Source organism: Mirounga leonina, unplaced genomic scaffold (assembly GCF_011800145.1).
Source record: "Mirounga leonina isolate KUSES-001 unplaced genomic scaffold, KU_Mleo_1.0 Mir_174, whole genome shotgun sequence".
Classification (NCBI taxonomy): domain Eukaryota; kingdom Metazoa; phylum Chordata; class Mammalia; order Carnivora; family Phocidae; genus Mirounga; species Mirounga leonina.
Genome location: NW_023270451.1, coordinates 59,586,825 through 59,606,460, shown reverse-complemented (window position 1 = coordinate 59,606,460; position 19,636 = coordinate 59,586,825).

The window sequence follows — 19,636 nt, the reverse complement described above, 5'->3', positions numbered from 1 at the left end:
GCCACAGTGCATCCCACATCTTCATTATTTTCTTTTCTCTGTACCATGGTGCACAAATGGTATCAATAACTTTACTCAAATTCAGGAAGAAAATCAGAAAAAATAACTCAATAGAATTTCCTATCAACCTGTCTCTCCTCTAGGTGCAAATGACCAGCTTACCTTGCCAAGTGTTAGCTAACAGTTATCTTTATGGCATTGCATTTGAACCAATCCTTGAAAGCAAATATGTTCCTCATGACGTAAGCTTTTTTTTTTTTTTGACTTATTTATTTATTTGAGAGAGCAAGACAGAGAATGTGCCGGCGGCGGGGGGTTGGGGGGAGGAGGGTGTGGTGTGTAGGAGCAGAGGGAGAGGGAGAGAGAGAATCTCCAACAGACTCCTGCTGAGTGCTGAGCCCCACGCAGGACTGGATCTCACAACACTGAGACCATGACTGAGGCGTTAATCAAGAGTCAGATGCTTAACTGACTGAGCCATTCAGATGCCCTCTCATGATGTAAGCTTTATGAATAATCATTCAGTGCTTTGAAATAATGTAATTGCTTGCCACCAATAGAATGTTTCAGTATTCATCTAGGTACTATTTTCTTTCTTTTATATTTGATACTGTGTGTTTCTCTTAGATTTTCCCTTAGCTGTTGGTCAGTGAGTAAAATTAGTCCATTTATTTTATTTTTCTTTTTTTATTTTCTTTTTCTTTTTTAAAGATTTTATTTATTTATTTGACAGAGAGATAGAGAGAGCCAGAGAGCACAAGCAGGGGGGAATAGCAGAGGGAGAGGGAGAAGCAGACTCCCCACTGAGCAGGGAGCCCAAAGCAGGCTCGATTCCAGACTCCTGGGATCGTGACCTGAGCAGAAGGCAGGTGCTTAACTGACTGAGCCACTCAGGCACCCTATTTTCTTTTTAGCAAGTTAAGACCTCTTAATTACTTTAGCATAATAATATCTTACTTTAATAATTTCCTTTCTTTTTCCCTCAAGAAAGATGGTTTATAATCTAAAATCATACTTTAATAATTATATAATATTACGTATAGTAATTATACAAGCACATTCATCATATGTCGGCAGATACAACAGACACAATTATATAGTGTTTGCTAGACCATTAAAAATGGTTTAGGGGTACTCGGGTAGCTCAGTCTGTTAAGTGTCTGCCTTGTGAGCCCATCCCAGGGTCGTGGGATAGAGCCCCACGTTGGGATCCCTGCTCAGTGGGGAGGAGTCTGCTTCTCCCTCTCCCTGTGCGCTACCCCCCCCCCCGCGCTCGTGCTCTCTCTCTCTCTCTCAAATAAATAAATAAAATCTTAAAAAATGGTTTATACTGATGGAAAGTCATCTTTGTTGTTATTATAATATCAAGTCCATAGAAATTCCAGAAACATTCTGAGTTTCCAGAGAAGTTTAAAACTTCTTTAAAAAAAAAAAAAGATTTATTTTATTATTGTTCTTCTTGGAGTAGCTATTTATCATTGAAGGTAATTACCCCATTTTTCTTCTAACTTTTCATTTTATATCCACTACTATTTTATATGTAATTTTTTTACATTTTTTTAAGATCTTATTTATTTGACACAGAGAGAGAGGAGAGAGCAAGCACAAGCAGGGGGAGTGGCAGGCAGGGGAGAAGCAGGCTCCCTGCTGAGCAAGGAGCCTGTTGTGGGGCTTGAACCCAGGATCCTGGGATCACGACCTGAGCGGAAGGCAGCCGCTTAACCGACTGAGCCACCCAGGTGCCCTTATATGTAATTTTTAAAAGCATTTTATTATATTTAATCCTTTCAAAAGGCAAAACATTACCTAAAAATGTATTTTGGGATAAAGAGAATCCCAGCTGGTCCAAAAAAAAAAAAAAAAAATCTTTTGGAATGAAGTTTTCAATTGGTTAGGCTTTCACTATCATATTCCATAGTCTATTCAATTTCTAAACAATAGACAAGTTGAATGGGAATGAATGAAATCATAATATTCTGATTTTCTGTCCTGACAATTGATTGGTACATTTCCATAATCAAATCAGTTTTGTTACATGGTGCATACATACATTCTGTTAAATACACTTAGTATTTATTCAATTATGTAGATTTCATTTAATTCTAACAAAGTACTTTATATAGATTAAGTAGTTTATATAGATTTCATTTACTTCTAAACAAAAACCCTACCTGTAGGTGCTGCAATTACCCACACAATGAATTCACTTGGAAACTAAGACTTAAGGGTTAAAATGCATTTTCATTATCATTGTGGGGTGTGACTTACTCAGGTAGCCCAATTGTATAGCTCTCTCCTCAAGGAAGAGGAAAGGAACTGCTTGGCATCCTAGAAACTCCGCCCAGCTTATTCTCAGGGTGTATGTTTATCTCTTCTATTCTAGGATGTGCATACAAAATAATCCCCCATTAGTTCATAGTTTCATTTACTCAGTGTTTTCATTTCCCTTTTTCTGAAAAATTGATCCCAATTGTCTTAAAAACCTTCTTGCAATTAGCCCCTCTACAGTTCTCACACTAGTTTGTACCTGGGATACAACTATAAATAAACAAAAAAAAAAAGAAAAGAAAACTCAATTATGAAGCTAATTATCTAGTCATTTCTCCCTTAAGGTTGTCCAGAATATAATTTCCTAGTTTTCATTATTGGTTTCTGCATCATTCCCTTTTGTTGTTGTTGGTGGTGGTGGTGTTGTTTTGGGAGGAGGGAGGGGCAGAGGTATGAGGAGGTCATGACCGAGTATCTTGTTTTGGAAAATTTCTCCCACGATTAACAGTTATAAAACTGGACAGAATACCTGAAGTACCTCTTCTTATGTGTTGGACAACAGGCAGTAAAAGGCAGTTATCCTTGAGGGAAGGTAAACATAAGAGGTAAGCCCCACAATCACTTTTGTGTTTTCCTGATAGAACTTTCCAGACCACAGCGCAGAGAAGCAAACATGCTAGGACAAATGGAGATAAATATGCAAAAAAATGAAGTTGGATTCTTATTTCACATGATATAAAAAAATTAACTCAAAATGGATCAAAGATCTAAATATAAGAGCTAAAACTATAAAACCCTTAGAAGAAAACATAGAAGTAAATCTTTATAACCTTGAATTTGGCAGAAGATTCATATGACATAAAAGCATGAGCAGCAAAAGGAAAAAATAGATACTTTTGACATCATCAAAATTAAAAACTTTGTGCTTCAAAGGACACCATCAATCAACAATTTTCAGTATGACTGTGAGAAAATAAGCACTGATTTAAAAGCCCTATTTACATATTTTCTTGCAATTTAAAGCATTCTAAATGAAATTGAAGACTATGATGAAGAAACAGTGAATATTATAGTAAAGTACCTATGGTAAGCAGAATTCTAAATGGCCCCAAACGACCCTCCCCCTGGTATCCACATCTTTCTTAATCACTTTGTATAATCTCTCCCCCTTGGTGCAGGTAAACCCAACTTGGCTTCTAGCCAATGGAATATGGTGATCAAATAATTACTTCTTTGAGTGCATTACATTAATTAAACTCTTAGAAGTCTGAAAAGAGATTTCAAGTTAGCCTTAAAGAAGCAAACTGTCATGTTGGGGAGAGGGCTGTATGACATGAAGGGGGCAGCCTCTAGAAGCTGAGGGCCTCACTCTCCAGTCGCAAGAAACTGAATACTACAAGCAACAGTGAGCTTGGAAGAGGACTGACCCTCAACTTCAGATGAAGTTGGACACCTGGGTTTCAACTGGCAAGACTGAGCAGAGGACACAGTTAACCCACACTTGGAGTCCTAACACAGGAAAGCATTAAGATAATAAATGGGGGGGCACCTGGGTGGCTCAGTCGTTAAGCGTCTGTCTTTGGCTCAGGTCAGGTCATGATCAGGGTCCTGGGATCGAGCCCCGCATCGGGCTCCCTGCTCGGCGGGAAGCCTGCTTCTCCTTCTCCCACTCCCCCTGCTTGTATTCCCTCTCTCGCTGTCTCTCTCTCTCTGTCAAATAAATAAATAAAATCTTAAAAAAAAAAAAAGATAATAAATGGGTGTTGTTTCAAGCCTCGAAGTTTGTGGTTATTTGTTAGGCAGCAATAAAAAACTAAGACAATACCTCAAGGGAAACAACCTTTCCTGATAAAAGAAATTGGTCACATATTTTCTAGTAAATTTTCTTTGGGGATATTATTAACTATTTCTTTGAGTTCTTAATTTCCCAATTAAGTACTGGCATATGCATGTTTAAAATATCCAACTTCAAAATATAATCTTAGCTTCAGTATTATAATACTCTTTTTTTTTAATCATCCATTGGGCTTTAAAATGCAGAGTTGTTCATAGTATGCACTTTAAATTTTTTCATTAACAACTTCTCAGTGTGCAGCTTAACACTTCAGCTTGCTGTTTTCAAATATTAACTTAATGGCTAAATTAAAATTATTTGTCTAAGAATGAGTTAAATTACCAAGTCATTGTATTTACAAACCCAAACATAAGGGCACCTTAAACAAAACTCTGAGAAAGTATTTCCTAGTGGGAATTTATGCTTCTCTGTACTACCACATACTCAGAAGAATGACGAGAGCGAAAGAAAGGAGGGGAACAAAGGAAAGGGGAAGGAATGAAGAAAGGGAGGGAAGGAGACAGGATAGCAATGACATGCATATCTTTATAATCCTATAGAGCCAAATGTAGAGATGGGCACAGAATAGCTTGTCAATAAATATGTGTTGCATGATATTTAAAAATAAACAAATGTTCAGTTAGCATTCAGAGAAGGAAAGTCCTGGAATAGGTCTGTGGTCTTAATTATAATACAATCAAATGGCTGAAGATAATTTTCAGTTGGAGAAAGAAAAAGTTTTCACAAAAATTTTTGTAGTTGTCTGATATAGTGTGTCTGTGAACATGTGTGTGCATGCTCTAGATGAACAGTCTTTGGGGAAAAGATGCCAAGATCTATAAATAATGTTTAAATAGATAAAAGTGGTAAAAGTTTTATTTCACTCTACCTGTTTTACTTTTTAAAGTACAAAATATGTTTTGTTCATTTATTTTGCACACATTACTGAGTCATGTTCACATGTTAAGTGTCATCTTATTTTATTCAGTGATAGTTTTCACTTGACCTGTATCATCACTTGAACCTTAGTGCTTACTATAATGGTAATTGCACTTCTTTTGAGATCTAAATATCTCCATCTTGTTCAGATTTGACCATCTTTGTATCATTAACAAATCTCCAATTTTTCTGAATCATATCAGCTTCAGGGTCATGAATCCTTGGTATCTAAAACACACAATAACTTTGTAAGAGAAAATAGATAAAATTTAAACAGATTTTGAATCATCTATTACAAAAGTTAAATGATTTTCATCACTCTTGGAAACCAGTGACCTAGTAGAATGTAAAACTTTCTTTCCTTTGGAGGGTGTCAGAGAATGGTTAAAAGAACATCATGAAAAAAACTAAAAATAATTTGAAGGTGAAAGAGACTGGCTTTTTCAAATAGAAATAGCATGGCCATTTAATTTTAAAAAACTGTTCAATTTATGAAAAACATGTCAGTATGAGAAATCATTTTGTTAATTTGCAAATGTTTTTGAATGTTACAAAATGCTTTTGATATAACTGAGATTTGGTTTCTTAAAAAATCTCCTATGTCTGAGTCATTGATTTAATTTGTTGAGTTCTTTTAATACTAAGAGACACAAAGATCTATGGGAACTCACTAGAAATTGGACAAAGGAACCATATTTGAAGTAAGTGTTATTTTCTTTGTAGAATTAAAAGATGAAGGAAATTGATTACAAAATATCTTTGCATATCTTCAACCAACAAGGTAGAGTAAAACAAAACTTGCCAAAAAGCAAGTAGATAAGTATGTATCATATTCCTGGTACCCAAATTCCTTTCAAATTGGAAATTCTCAGGAAGTAAAAGGACTTGTGTCAGTGCTCAAGAAACTGAAAACCACTAAGCCACATTTAAGTTCACATTAAAAAAAGGCACAATGTGTATAAATATACATATTAGGAAATAACATTGCTGATGATGCCTACTCCTATCAAAAACCTCATTATAAGGAAAAAAAAAAAGAATAATGGACAGCTGTCTGTGATTTGTCATTGCCTAGAAAAATTCACTTTTTTTGTTCCAATAGGAGCACAACAAAACCCCTGCATGTATTAAATTGTGTGATTCCTAGTTGACCAGCTGTCCCAACTGCAAGTAGACATGGCTACTTGCTCTTTTTATCATCCAGCATGACTTGTGCAAATACCTGTTACAGATCCATCCACACAATATTTGCAACTTTAGGTTTATAGATCTCTTTTATATGTCCGTAATATCTGTGAAAGTTGGGGTCATTTCTTATTCCTTTTGGGATATTTTTATAATGCCCGGCACACAGTAGGTACCAACAAAAAATTGAATGAATATTAGCCACTTTTAAGACTAAATCCAGCATTATGACACTCTGTATAGTATCCTATCTTTAAAATATGGTTAAGGGCAAACTACATAAGGAGGGAAGTTTTTTCTCAGATTTGCTTACCATTACCAACATTTCACACATTATTTCTCTTCCATAATTGTTTTTCTCACTATTTATCAACAAAGAGCCCATAACTTGAGCCACAGTAAAGATTTAGAGAACTAAAAAAGGTCATTTGCTTTATCTGTCATGTGGAGTCTCATAGGTCTTTCATTCATGAAGCAAGTTTCATAGACTGTTATCCAAAGTCATATCCAGGCTAAGTATCATTTCATATTGCCAGCATCAACACTGACCAAGTCAAAATAACACTACTTATGTATTAACCAATATATATGTGATGAGAACCACTATAAACTACTTTAAATTTTTAATAGCTGTAGTAACACATTAAAAAAAAACAGGTGGCATAGTTACAATATTTTAATTACCTAATATACAGTATTTGAACATACAATTGCTTTTAAGAAAGTAGTAGTGAGATACTAGAAATGACATGTTCTTGCACTGCAATATAATATTCTTTTTTTAAAGATTTTATTTATTTATTTGAGAGAGAGAGAATGAGAGAGAGCACATGAGAGGGGGGAGGGTCAGAGGGAGAAGCAGACTCCCCACCGAGCAGGGAGCCCGATGTGGGACTCGATCCCGGGACTCCAGGATCATGACCTGAGCCGAAGGCAGTCGCTTAACCAACTGAGCCACCCAGGCGCCCCTGCAATATAATATTTTATGGAATGTGGTGGTTAAAGTGAGATATGGTTCTAACAAAACAATAGAGCTATGTTTAACAGAAAAAAAATGTGCATTGCTTCAATATTTATTAAAAGTAAAAAAATGCTTTTAATATAGTTCCTTAGTTGTACTCCACATGTGGCTGGTGATTATCATATTAGACAGTGAAGAACTAGAATATTCTATGAATACTAATACATTTATCCTATGGCAGCTTTGATATTTCCCATTCAAGCTGCCTTAAACAACAACAGTGATTCAAATTCATGAAGCTGTCTCTATCAGTATGTTCCATTCTTAGGAAAAGACATATTTGCCTCTTTACTGTTCCATGCATCTAAACTTCAAGTTTCTCACTCATCCAAGTGAGGCTTGTGATCATAAGAAATGAATGAATCTGGAGTGCATTCTTCAGTTTCTTATATGATCTTGTGTTTTCTATAGTGATTTCAGTTATCATTTGGGACAACAGTTATGTGAAAGCATTTGACTCGAGAAAGAACACAACGTAGGACTGTAATGGAAAATAAGTAGAATCATTAATAACCCATGAAATGTTCTGCTTAGCCTTTCAACTATTTTTCCTAGTTCTAAGAAAAAAAAATCCCCAAACCCAAACTCTGTCTGAATTCTCCCTTCTAGGTGATCCAGAAAGTGACACTGAGGCCAGGTCTCCATTTTCTTTTACCAGTCAGATTTTGTCAAAACAGCAAAGATCATCTTTGGATACCAGGGCATTAGAATTACAGGGAAATGGGTGCCTGGGTGGCTCAGTAGTTAAGCGTCTGCCTTCGGCTCAGGTCATGATCCCAGGGTCCTGGGATCGAGCCCCGCATCGGGCTCCCTGCTCGGCGGGAAGCCTGCTTCTCCCTCTCCCACTCCCCCTGCTTGTGTTCCCTCTCTCTCGCTGTGTCTCTCTCTGTCAAATAAATAAAATCTTAAAAAAAAAAAAAAGAATTAAAGGGAAAAAAATCTTAACTTTTTGTCCTTGAAAATTAACAATCTACTAAACTAAGAGAAAGCTTTATAATTATAACACAAAGAAGAAGTGTGTCACAATTAGTAGCTCCTAGAACTTAGGGTCTTTGTCCTGGAGTCCTGGGCCAAAGTTGTCTATATCTGCTAAATCTGCTGCTTTGATGGGAGATTTTTGAAAGCTTCCTCATGCCTCAACCCATCTGGTTTGGAAAAGTCATGTGAGATTTTCAACTTTAGATGCCCAAGGAGTGAAAACATTCTGTCATGGGAATGTATATTTTTTTGAATTGGGAAACATGATCCAGAGATCTTTGCCTTGTAACTTTGTGACTGTATCAGCAGTTAATAGTATCTAATGTGGTTTGACCAGGTTCAAGACTAGTTTCATATTGGCATTGCTTCAAGGAAAACAGGGTTCTGGACTGGAATGCAGGAATTCCTGTAATTTCTCCTTCGGAAAAGCCGCCTGTGCCTGCTGGGCTGTAAACTTGGATACACTGCATCAATCAATTATGGGCGGTGTAATTCCAAATCCTACAGGATGACCTGTAATTTGTTCATAATATGATAAGTTGTGATGTTTTCTAGTGGATGAAAATAGGATAGCCTTTAAAAGCTGTAACTAGTACTTTGGCTATTGCTTTATAATTCGGATAATTTTACAAGATACATTCTTAAGGTAACATCTTTTTCTTTTGATTTTCATTGATAACTGGGGAAGATAAGGATAATATTCTTATTTACTATGTATTTATATTTACAATGTATTTATTGTGTAAGTATAATAGAAAGAGAGAGAGAGATACCTCATCAGAGAATGCTGAGAAGGAACAACCTAAATATGTCACAAATGGTTTATTTAGACATTTGTCATGTTATTTACTAATATTTTGATAATGTAGATCTCAAAACTGGAGTTGGTATTTGGATATATTTGTATTACCTAATCTCTATGTTCTGGATGGACAGGCATCAAATGTCTTCATAAGCTCAGAAATTGATAATGAGTTGTCATATCTAAGATATTTTAGTGCTTCAGCATAAACAACTGAAAGATAGTAAGGGAGAATAATATTAATGAGTTATATTTTGTGAAAGAGTAGAATTACAAGTAAGTATGCAGCAGATAAATCTCAAATATATGTACCATCATTACAATCTGAGTATGTTTTCTGTATATTTTTAGTGGGAGTTAAATTAGAGATTACACTTAAGTGAGTGATTCTATTTAAATTTCTATTTAATTTTTATTTAACTGATGGAAGCTGTCTTCTTTAAAATAAAAGCAGGACCGAAAAGACACTATTCTTTTCATTATATGCAGGAACAGAAACATATTCAATTAATATTTGGATACATTCATATAATTTTGTGACTACTACATGCCTGTAACCCTTTTCTCTCTTTGAGATATTCATAGTATATTTAAACATAGCTCTCTTCTTTAATATATTTTACATTTTAAAAAATCTGTGAACAAAATACAATTAAATTCAAAGCCAAGATTCACCCTATGGAGATGTATACTTCTTATTAAAGATTATGAAAATGTTGTAATTATTGCTGGTATTCTTTGTTTTCCTTCTTATGTTTCATTTTTTTAGAAATAAAGTACAGGACTACATTTAATATTTTAGAGAAGAAGTCTAGGCACAATATATTTATAATCTTATCCATCCATGTCCAAATCCTCTGCTTAATTTCATCTTTCATCTAACTTGCAAAATTTCTGTTACCTTTATATACCTAATTCTCAAAATGCGCTCAGGAAAAAAGTGACAATATCTTGAATTCTATTCTATTAATAGTAAACTAGCTTATGTTGATATAAATTTTCATTTAAGTTTCTTTTATTTGATAATCATGACAACTTTGTGAGAGATAATCACAGCATAAAACTGAGCTTGACAGAATGACACAATTTTCCCAAGTTCCAAATCTGTAAGGCCCAAAGTATGAACTTAGATTTCCTGATTCAATCTATGCCTCATTTCATTTTAACATGTAGAAATATCCAGGTGGAATGATCAGAGGGCAGAATTGAAACAAGTGTGTCTAATGATCTCACAGTCTTATTCACAATAATGCCAAAGCAGTTTTGAGTATTTTTGGTCTCCTTCTCTGTAAGTCTGCACTCACTGTGATTTTCAAGGGATATCATAATAAAATGCAAATTAAATGTTTGTCCAAGGAAAAGGCAGTACCACAAATTAATGTCAACTAGATGAAGTTATTGTGGTTTTTATTTTTAGTTTATAAACTAGTTTCCAACAAGGGAGCATGTGGAAGTAAGAGGACAGTTATTACATACTAGGGTAAAAGTATAATACTAAATAGATTCAGAGGGATGTCTCTAGTTGGCAGATCTGTTTGCTGAAATACTCAGATCTGGTCCAGGGTATCATTGGGTACACTTGGGATGCTTGTTCTGCAGTTTCTCCACTTAGTTGAAGCCTTTGCTAACTTTAACAGGAAAATCACTTTAAACCCCTCCCTTCCCAATCAAACCACAATAGCACTTTGTATATATCTTTATTTTAATCTGTTAGCCTATAGGGAAGCTCACCTTTCTCCCTTTCTCCCAGTCCTCCCTTGTTTTACCTCCAAATAGGAGTATGTTTCTCAGATACTGAAGTACTATGACCTGTTGTTCATGTGAGTTTTAGCCTCATAGAAGACTTGTTTTTCCTAGAAACCTAGAACAATGAGAAGGCTTGGAAAGATCCAGCATTACTCTTGTCTGCCTGTTGAGATCCTTCCTTCCATGCCATCTCAGAAGTGAACAGCACTGAGACTGATCCTCCTTCTTCAAGACTCTGGTGTCTATGGCAAAAGCCAAAGACCAGTTCTGTGCAAGGCAAGGAGCAAAACATTTGCTGGCTCTATTCTTGCAGTTGCACTTTCTTTAGGGATTGTAAGCTCTTCTTGAACAAATCCTTTCTCACCAACATGCTGGTGAAATATGAAGAGCTAAAATCCGGGTGTATAGGGGCACCTGGGTGGCTCAGCTGGTTAAGTGTCTGCCTTTGGCTCAGGTCATGATACCGGAGTCCCAGGATCAAGCCTCATCAGGCTCCTTGCTCAGTGGGAAGTCTGCTTCTCCCTCTGCCCCTCCCCCCTGCTCATGCGCTCTCTCTCTCAAATAAATAAATAAAATCTTAAAAATAAAATAAAAATAAAATCCAGGTGTATACTTGGAAAGAAATGGCAAAACAAAACATCTTGCCTGTTTTGATTTTCAGTTCACTGTCCTCAAAAAGAGAAGTTTCTCTGTGGTCCAGTCATGCCTGGTCTAAATAGAGGTTGTAGGTCAAAGCCTCAAGTAGAAATAGTCTGGTTTTCTATTAACCATATCCTTTGTCCATATAGTTTCTTTGAGGCCCTAAATAAGTAATAAATGGCTTATTGAGGATAATATTCAGTGATTCAGAAATCTGAGTTCTGGCTCTTATCTTTTGATGTCTTAACACTCCCATATCTTGTATTTGTCATATAATGGTCATTTTTCACAAGTTTGTCTTCTCCATCAAAGTAAACTCCTTGAAGTCATGGACCACTTTTTATTCACATTCTCTTCCCATGTTACCTTACCACCTAGCAGCTATTTGATGATTGCTGAATAAAAAGGTGAAAATAATGACAAAAGTACTACAGGACAGGCCACTCAGACAACCTAGAGAACATTTGACAGAATTAAGAAACTACCACTTGAATGTTCAACTCACATAAAAACAATTGTGGAAATCACGTGGTTTGTAAGGTATGACATAACAGGGTTAGTATCAGTTTCTTCCTACTTTTATACTACAGGAAAACATTTCACATAAAACAATTAACTAACTGAAGATTGTATGTAAATGTGTGAAAATGAAGTAAATTCCTTATCAGTCTCTGAACATTTCCTATCCAACTACATCAGTTTAAGTTATGGACACAATTTATGGATTATTTTTCAGAAATAACCAGGAAGAATAGATCTATATGTAACATTTTAGTTTTTAGATATAAGTCACAGGGGTACCAGAAATTGATGCTTCTTTTGTCTTTCTCTAATATTGAAAGGTACATTCAAGCTTTGTTCCAAGCAAAATGAAATTTAGGAGATAAAGTGAATATTAAGAAAAGTGGTCCTAATTTATTGTGACTTTATCTAGTGGCTTATAAAAGAGGAATGATGAAGGGCTTTCTAAAAATGCAAACTTGAATGATTTCTCTCATTGTTACTTCATTTTTTTTCTTTTGGTTATATTGATTGTTTATGTTTGTGCATGGCAGTTTTAATTCATTTAATGAAAATAATATTTATCTCTGGGACATCAGCTTCTGTTTAGCATCATGATATGAACAAAGAATATGAACTTGGCATAAATAGAAGTGAGGACTGCAGTTTGCCCAGAAACAAAACAATGCTTTGCCAACCTGAAAAGCAAAGCAGTTTTTCAAGCTTTAGGGGGAAAACAGACTTAACTGTCCTAGTATTCATTAACCTAATTTGTATTCAATAACAAATGTCTTATTTTTTTTTTTTGTATTCAGTGAAAGAAAGTGTTTGCATTGATATTTTAAAACATAGTCTGATTTTCCTTTCATTTGTTATGGCCCTTCAGCTGTAAGAGAATCAATAAACAATGAGACATAATATTAAAGTTTCAGATTATGTTTAAAATGATTATTCAGCTGGCCTAGATCTGTAAATCTAGGTGGTAATTTTGAAAAAATTGTGTTGTGATGTTTCCAGCCTGATAGGTTGTTTTTTCTCTGTCTGATTCAGTTAATAAGTGTTATTTCATGATTGGTTTTTTCGCTCTGGAAGTTCTTGAGTTGACTCATGTTACTAAACCCTGACTCAATTAGACATTGTTATATTGGATTGGTTCTAAAATGACTTGTTGCAGTTTGGAACAGTGGGTGGGACTGTGAGTTTGTTATCATATTAATTTAATCTTACACCTTGACATTTAACTCCAAATAGCAATATTAATCATGCCTGAAAATAGCAGTGGTAGTTTAATTATTTCAATAAAAGATACTTTAGGACAAGAGGGATTGCACTGCTGATCTACAAGGTCTACTTTGTACTTTTCTTTAAAGACCTGACCTCCTAAATGGGCATTCACTATTTTCTCCTACTTCTTGTTTCTCATTTAGATTTCTAATCTATTTGTGGAAGCTTTTTTATTAGCAACTACCATCTAAGATCGATATACAAATTTTGAAATTATTTCCAATATTCTCCAAATCTTGGCCTTCATAAAATACATAATAGCTGAACGCTATATTATCATTATCTATTATATCATTTAATGAGGATAAATGGGGTAAAAAAATAAATACCTGCCTTATAATAGACATTATTTATTGAACATTAACTCCTATTATGTCTCTTGTTCTAAGGAGCTTTCAAGGAAAACCAGATGCATTAATACTAGGCACAAGAATGTTTTCTTTAGGTTAAGAGGCTCAAGCTTCAATTCTTTCAATATGTAACATTCCATGAAAGCATGAATAGAACTATGTCCTGAATATACTGTTGGTGTTTCTTATCAGGTTTAGGGTCATAAACAAAAGAAGGAGAAAAAAGAAGGGAAGAAAGAGGCAGAGGAGGTGGGGGGAGAAGGAAGAAGGAAAATGAACAGAGATCAGATGAGAACAAAAGCTCAACCATCCATCACTTCTATGTACTGTGTGTGTGTGTGTGAGTGTGTGTGTGTGTCTGGTGAGCATGTATACAAACTCATGTCTCAGTTTGTATATGCAAGAGATGAAGTTGGGTATAATGGGGAGATTACAAATAAGAGAAATATTTTGCCATTCATTTCAGATATCACACTTGCGAGAATACTATTTCTGTCTGACTTAGGTGCATGATTCTGACAACTATTTGAAAAAAAATGTTGAGACTACAAGCTAGGGTTGAAAAAGGGAGTTTAGGATCTGTTCCTGCAATATAAACCTAGGTATGCCTAGCTGTCCTTATCGTCACCTACTATATTTCTATTTAGATACAGCAGACTTAACAGCAGTGTGTGTAATGTTGAAATGTATCTGAATACATTTTATGAGGCTTAAATGTTGGGACACTAATTTATTATATATCATTATATATAATTCTTTGCTACCTTGAACTCAGCACTGCTAAAGTTTCATAACTTAATCTCTTTTAGTCTAGAAATATTATCTTGAAAATATACATACATGTTTTTGATACATTTTTTTCTAACCTAAATACTGTATTACAAAAGATTTTGTTTTAAAAAAGAAAATATACTTAACCCTGGAAATGATCTGTAGTTAAAAATTCAAAGCTTATCACAAAATTATTTATATTGGCACTCATCTGTTCTCACATTTTATAACCAGTTTCTTAAGATTTAGAGAACTTTGAAGCATCTGAGATTTCAGAAGTTTCTGCAGTTAGTTTTTAATTTTTTAAAAAATTAAACATGGTTTCTGCAGAGGAAATTAATCACTAACCTGGACTTTTTTTAAATTATTCTTCTAGGGCGCCTAGGTGGCTCAGTTGGTTAAACGACTGCCTTCGGCTCAGGTCATGATCCTGGAGTCCCGGGATCGAGTCCCACATCAGACTCCCTGCTTAGCAGGGAGTCTGCTTCTCCCCCTGACCCTCCCCACTCTCATGCTCTCTCTATCTCATTCTCTCTCTCAAATAAATAAATAAAATCTTAAAAAAAAATTATTCTTCTATATCATATGAATTTTACTTTGAATAGGCTCAATCCTGTTTTCAAGAGCTTGTTTCAGGTATTTCTATTTTTTAGAAAATGAATCTTTTATGTTTTAAAATTAATATGCATATCCTAGAAACTAGAGTACTTTATTTACCTTTGGTATACCAATTGTGCTTACATATAATGCACTTATATATACTACCAATATAAACCCACACATCTTGCTCACACTACCAAAAAGGTAAAAGATGGGAATAAACTGGACAATGGGATAAAATACTCAGAAACATTAATGAAATGTATTAATAAAATATAAAGTCAGAAGGGCTTAGGAATAGTGAAAGAGTCCTTGAATATGGAGATAAAGCCCATGTAAATGTGTTGGAGGATAGTTCTGTGGACCTGGAAGACTCAAACTGAGCCTGGGCTATTCTGTTACACACTTCTCTTCCTTCTTCTCAGTAAGGCTTCCCATTGATCTCCCTCTTTGGTCAGGAACCTAGTTGTAGCCTATTTCCAGTAATGTTCTCTTTGCTTTCAAGATCCTCTCCTCCAAGAATAAAAAGAAACAAAGAAAGCATATGCCTGTTTGTAACAGATTTTCTAAATATATAACCAATTCAATATATCTTTCAGATCAAACCACAGTAGGAAAAAAAAAGAAAATAATATGTTTTTGTCTTTTTTCTACTTATCACAAGATTAGCCTGAGTCTGTTATTTCTTGCTCAGTTTCAGTGCTTGGTATAGGACAGAAAGCTTGAACTTTTAGCCATGAGCTAAGTTCTAATTCTAGAATTTTGAGTTACTCTTTTGATGAGCACTTGATTTCTTCAAGCTTTATTTAGTATTTTCATATTGAAAACAGGGAGAGTAAGGTTTCCTTATGACATGATGTTAGAATTTAGTATGTGGCTGTATGCAAAATACTTGGAATATATTTGATCTCTGTAGCGGGTTAAATTGTGTCCCCAAAAGCTATATTCATGTCTTAACTCCCAGTACTGGTAAATGTGACCATATATGCAAATAGAATGTTTGCCAATGTATAAAGTTAAAGATCTTAAGATGAAATCATTCTGGATTTAAGGTGAAACCTAAATCCAATGACAGACACACTTATAATAGAAAATAGAGGAAATTATGACACATCAGGGAAGAACACCACATAAAGACAGAAGCATAGATTGGAATTATGAAGCCCAAACCAAGGAATGCCAAGGGTTTCTGGTGGCCAGCAAAAATTAGAAGAGAGGCATGGAAGGGATGCTTCCTCAGAGCCTCCAGAGGATATCAACACTGTCAACATCTTGACTGTGGACTCATGGCCTCCACAACTGTGAGAGAATAAATTTCTGTTGTTTATGCTGTCCAGTTTGTGATTATTTGTTAAAACAGCCCTAGGAAACTAATGCAGTCTTCAAAATTGATTCTCCCTAATTCTCTTGTTTTTCTATGAACTTGTATGTTTTCAAGGGTAATACCTAGTCAGTGTACAGCAATGTGGCCATATCAGTTAAATGTGACTGGCATTGATTGGTTTAATGCTCAACCCTGATAAGATTTGGTCTGTGTCATAACTGTAATCACATACTTAGAATATCACCTCTCTCTATTTATTTGATTGATTCATCCATCACACCAAAAAATATCCGTGGATGGTGTACATCCTGGTGAATTTAGAAGGTGGGGGGCGGGCAGGGGATGCAACAAATTGTGGAAGGCATAGGATGGATGGGGTCTAGCCAAGGTTATATTTTGCCTGGTAAGACAGGACATACTATAAGTCTTCAGGTAAGAACAGGGAATATTTAATCATCAATTGCTTTTAGAGTAGAAATTCATGTAAGCTTAAGATACCATCTACCTGGGGTGCCTGGGTGGCTCAGTCATTAAGCATCTGCCTTCGGCTCAGGTCGTGATCCCAAGGTCCTGGGTTCGAGCCCCACATTGGGTTCCCTGCTCAGCGGGAAGCCTACTTCTCCCTTCCCACTCCCCCTGCTTGTGTTCCTTTTCTCGCTTTGTCTCTCTCTGTCAAATAAATAAATAAAATCTTAAAAAAAAAAAAAAGATACCATCTACCTGAAAACAAAAAGTATTAAGCATGCCAAAGGCAGGTACATTAGCAAGAACGTCTCTTAAGGTTTTATCCAAGACTAAAATTCTGTGACCTTTTAGCTAGACCCCAACGACTCTAAGGCAGCTTCATACTACACGCATTAATTAGCTTGGCAGGCTCAGATAGTGTTCTAGGTATTTATGGGAAGTGAAAGGTAAATAAGATATTTTATGTTCTTAAGAATTTTAAAATCTAATTAGAAAGGTGAAACATATACACCTGAAAATGTAACAATAAGCAGTAGCAAATTATAAATGTCATCCAAGAGGCAATGACAGAAATCAATTCCTGATTTCATTGTTCATTATGAATATAGACTAAGAGCTTGCTAAAGGCTATAGATACCAAAGTATACTCATATTATGCATAGGACATTTCCTTTGCAGGTGTGTATATTACCTAAACATTCTCCCCAAACATATAACTTAGGAAAATCAGGTAAGAGCTCTTGATAGTGAAGTTTTATCTCTAGCTGGATAGTATTTATTAGTTAAAAAAAAAAAGGAAACTGAAATTTTCTAGTTTTGAAAAGTACAATTTTTTCCCCTAATGAAATCTGTTTATTTATTGACTATTCCTGCTACAGGAATTAAAGATATAATTTTGTATTTAAAATCTTTCTTTTGCTTTTTACTTTTTTCAAATATAAGGTTTTAAGATAAAAAGTTAATGTATAGAAGAAATAGACATGTTTGCCTATTTTTCTTTTATTGTCTTCCTTTTTGCTTCTCTCTAAGAACTAATTACCTAAACTATGATTATTTAAACATATTCTTGCTTTGTAAAGTAAAAGGAAACAAAATTGATGTTTTTAAAAGGATGTAGCTATTATCCACCTTGGAAAAAAAAGTGGGAGCCCTTGGGAGCAAAGGGAAAATTAGCAATTGTCTTACTCAGCTGCTATAACAAATCACCTTAGTCTGGGTGGCTTATAAACAACAGAAATTTATATCTCACAGTTCTGGAGGCTGAAGTCTGAGATCAGGGTGCCAGCATGGTCTGGTTCTCATGAAAGCCTGCTTCCTGGTTCCTAGAAGGCTGTTTTCTTGTTGTACCCTTACATGGCAGAGAGTGAAATGAAGCAAGCTCTTTTTTGACTCTTATACAGACACTAATCCCATTCATGAGGGCTCTACTCTCATGACCTCATCTAATCCTAATTACCTCCCAAAGGCCCACCTCCTAATACTAATACCATCAAATTGGTAGTTTCCAACATATGAATTTAGGGGGATACCAACATTCAGCCCATAATAGCAATACTCTGTGAAATATTTTTTTAAAGAAATATTTATTATTTAGCAGAAAATTCTCTGAATGTAGACAATTTTTGTATTTGATTATTTTATGCCATACAAAAATAATTGAGAAGTTATGTTCTCAGTTATTTTTTAAAACTAGTAATTATGCTCCAAGTAATATGTGCTTCTAATCTTTGTAAAACAGATAAATATTAGAAATTTGTAATAATCTACTCAGTAAATTCCTATTTAAATTCATGTGGAAAGGAAAAAAATGCATAGCAAAAAAATAAGAAAAATAGCCCTGTACTCTGTTGTGGTCTTAGTTAGGTCTAAGTCCAATTTTTCAGTTCCTTCCATATAAGGCCAATTTAATTTGACAAAATTAATTTTTTTGGTTCCTTAAGAGCCTCTTTATTGGGCACATTAATTATAATGAGAAAATGATATAAATATCTCTTTAATTCCATTTACTCCAAAAGTACCGAGGTGCTGTGCACTTCATTGATGAAGCCTGCTAGAGTATTCTTTTTCGTGTAAAACAGCATCTTTTATGGACCAACATTCTGAAACAGATTCTAGACATACAATTTTCTGTGTTACCTAACAGTTATTCATCCACTGGTAATATTCAAGAGCAGGATTTCTCTCAGATGGTGAGAAACTGTGAAAAACAAACAAACAAAAGAAAACACTACTTCAAGTTGCCCCTTACCACCCAGAGACTCAAGATTTTCACCTTTCCATAGAGTTGGGGCAGGGAAGAGTCTGATGTTCCAGCTATACCAATGCTATCCTTTATTAATTATCTTTATTTATTTTCCTGAAGCTTCCCCTTATCTTCTGACTCTGTTCAGACCAGTGGTTCTCAGCCATTAACAACATAGTAGAATACCTCTGGAGCTTCTAAACTTCCTAAGATCCAGGCTCTATGCCAAGCCAATGAAAGCATCTTGGGAATGAGATCCAGACATCAGTTAACTTTTAAAACTTACAGTTTTTCCATTGTGCAGCTTGATTATTTTCCCTACTCTTTGAAAGTAGAGTCTCACCAGACTTTGCAGAGTATATTCACATAAGGCTTTTATTTAAACACAAAGGATTGGATGCAACAAGAAAAGGACAATGCAGGCAGGCAATGGAATTCCTACTAGAGACATTCCACAATGTGACCTACCCAGGGCCATTTCTTTTTTCTTTTTTTCTTTTTTTTTTTTTTTTAGATTTTATTTATTTGTCAGAGAGAGAGCGAGCACACAAGCAGGGGGAGCGGCAGGCAGAGGGAGAAGCAGGCTCCCCACTGAGCAAGGAGCCCAGTGCAGGGCTGGATCCCAGCACCCTGGGATCATGACCTGAGCCAAAGGCAGACACTTAACCAACTGAGCCAACCAGGTGT